The sequence below is a fragment of the Gossypium hirsutum genome, chromosome A13 (genome assembly GCF_007990345.1).
Source record: "Gossypium hirsutum isolate 1008001.06 chromosome A13, Gossypium_hirsutum_v2.1, whole genome shotgun sequence".
Classification (NCBI taxonomy): domain Eukaryota; kingdom Viridiplantae; phylum Streptophyta; class Magnoliopsida; order Malvales; family Malvaceae; genus Gossypium; species Gossypium hirsutum.
This window is the reverse complement of record NC_053436.1, coordinates 39,101,639-39,103,980: the sequence shown is the minus strand read 5'-3', so window position 1 is coordinate 39,103,980 and position 2,342 is coordinate 39,101,639. Positions and strand designations below refer to the sequence as shown.

General features: G+C 36.6%; 1 non-coding gene across 1 annotated transcript; it reads left to right on the top strand.

Moving 5' to 3' along the window:
* Positions 1 to 1,963: 1,963 nt before the first annotated feature.
* Positions 1,964 to 2,069, top strand: LOC121212922 (small nucleolar RNA R71). The gene has a single exon (XR_005908294.1). It is a non-coding gene; the product is annotated as a small nucleolar RNA R71 (small nucleolar RNA).
* The last annotated feature ends 273 nt before the right edge of the window (positions 2,070 to 2,342 follow it).

Below are 2,342 nucleotides of genomic sequence, written 5' to 3'. Positions count from 1 at the left end.
TAAAAAATAAGCATCTAAATCACTTACTTGCAAAGAATATAAGTGGCTGATATTTTGAGCTTTCCAAACCCCTTCCTTGCTGCCATTTTCAGTGGAAGAAGAAAAAAAAGATGAAAGGATGACAACTTTCTCTCTTTTTTTTTATTACCAAAAAAAGTCACCTCACTTTGACTTTTCAACTCCTATTTGTCTCTATGACCAGCCAAGCTTGTGAAAGGGGTCTATTTGCACTTTAAACACCCCTAATTATGGGTCTCTAGCAATTTGACACCTTTGACTATTAATATAAAACTTTTGCCCTTTATGTGATTTAGTCATTTTTCGCGATTAAGCACTCAAACGCCAAAAATAATTCACCAAAATTTTCATGAACTTATATAATCATGCTATAACACATAAAATAATATTAAAATAATTTTTTGACCTCAAATTTTTCATTCCAAAACCACTGTTCCGACTAAGCCCTATTTCGAGATGTTACCAAAATAAACTTATCTACACATACCAAAACATCCTCGATCTTTCCTTTTGGGTGTGCCAAAGATTGACTAGCTAGTTGAAGTGTCATAGTTGTTGGTCGAACATCACCAATCCCCAACATCTTAAAAATAGACATTGTCATGAAGTAGGTGCTCGCTCCTAGATCGCATAGAGCTTTACCACAGTAAGATTTTCCAATGTTATAAGGTAGAGTAAAGCTTCTGGGGTCCTTCATTTTTAGAAGTAGCTTGTTCTATAAGAACGTACTGCACTCCTTTATTTATGCTACAGTCTCGAACTCGTCAAGCCTCTTCTTCTTGGATAGAATGTCCTTCATGAGCTTGACATAATTGGGCATTTATTCTAAGGCTTCTACCAATGAGATATTGATGTGAAGTTGCTTAAGAACATCCAAAAACTTCTTAAACTGCACCTCCTATTTCTGTTGCATAAGTCTTTGTAGATACGAGTGTGTTGGAACCTTAGCTTAGATCAAAAAACTTTTCCGAGGTATTGTATTTGCATCTAACGAAGGGCTTAGCTTATCAAAATTCACTAGTTTAGATTTTACCTATTTAGAATTTTCATCAACTGGCTTTTCTGGTGTAGGAATTTCAACTATTGGTTGATTTTCCTTTTCCTTGGCAGGTTCATCTTCAACCTCAACTACCTTGGGCTCCGAAGTTCTTCCCTTCGTAAAATAAATGCTTTGCAGTGTTCCTTACCCGTATTCCTTGGATTTTTCGTGTCACTTGGCGAGGCTCCTTGTGGTCTATTAAAAAGCTCCGTAGCTAACAGACCTACTTAGTTCTCTAATTTTTTTAGTCCTGTTGATTGGCTCTGGATTAATGCATCATTCTTAGCCATGTATGCCTTCAAAAAATACTCCAAATTGTTAGACAGTTCAACTTATGGTGGTTTCTAAACTTGTTGATTGAACCCAAGAGGTTGATTTGATCTATGATGCATGTAGTTGTTGTTCGATCCATCTCTTTGGTTACTCCAAAATAAGTTTAGATGGTTTCACCATGAAGGGTTATAGAAATTGGATTGTGGTCCTTGTCCACTTCTATTCTGGATTTGGTTTCCTACATAATAAATAGACTCGGGATTTCCTGGACAATTCTCAGATGAATGTCTGTCCTCATAGTATATGCAGGACATATTGTCGAATTGACTTGGTGGTTGGGCTGCAACTTCATTAAAACCATTAGTAGTAAACTATTTCAACATTGAAGAGATAGAAGATACCTGAGTTGAGAGTGAAGTAAGGGCATCTACTTCATGCACTTCTACTACTTGTCTTCCTAAAGCTACTCGATTTGTTGGCCACTGGTAGTTGTTATTGGCTATTCTCTTGATGATTTTGTAAGCCTCATTATAAGACCTAGAAAGGAAAGCACCATTTTCAAAAGAATCTACCACTATCCTAGTGTGTGCATTGAGACCATTATAAAATGTCTCCAACTAAATGTAATGTGGAATCCCATGGTGAAGGCATTTACATAGTAGCTCTTTAAATCTTTCCCATGCCTTGTATAAGGATTCGTCACTCATTTTCTAAAAAATGGTAATCTCATTCTACAACTTAGCATTTTCACTAGGTGGGAAATACTTTACCAGAATGCGTTTGACTAATTCTTGCCATGTAGAAATTAAGCTTGGTGGCAATGAATTACGCCATGCTTGTGCTTTATCTCGCAACGAGTATGGAAACAACTTCAATCTTAATGTGTCCTCAGTTACACTGACTATCTTGAAGGAATCGCTTACCTTTATGACTAGTCAAAGGTGAAGGTGTGGATCTTTTGTGGGCATTCCACTAAACTGGCCCTCTATTTGAAGCATCTTGAACATTACAT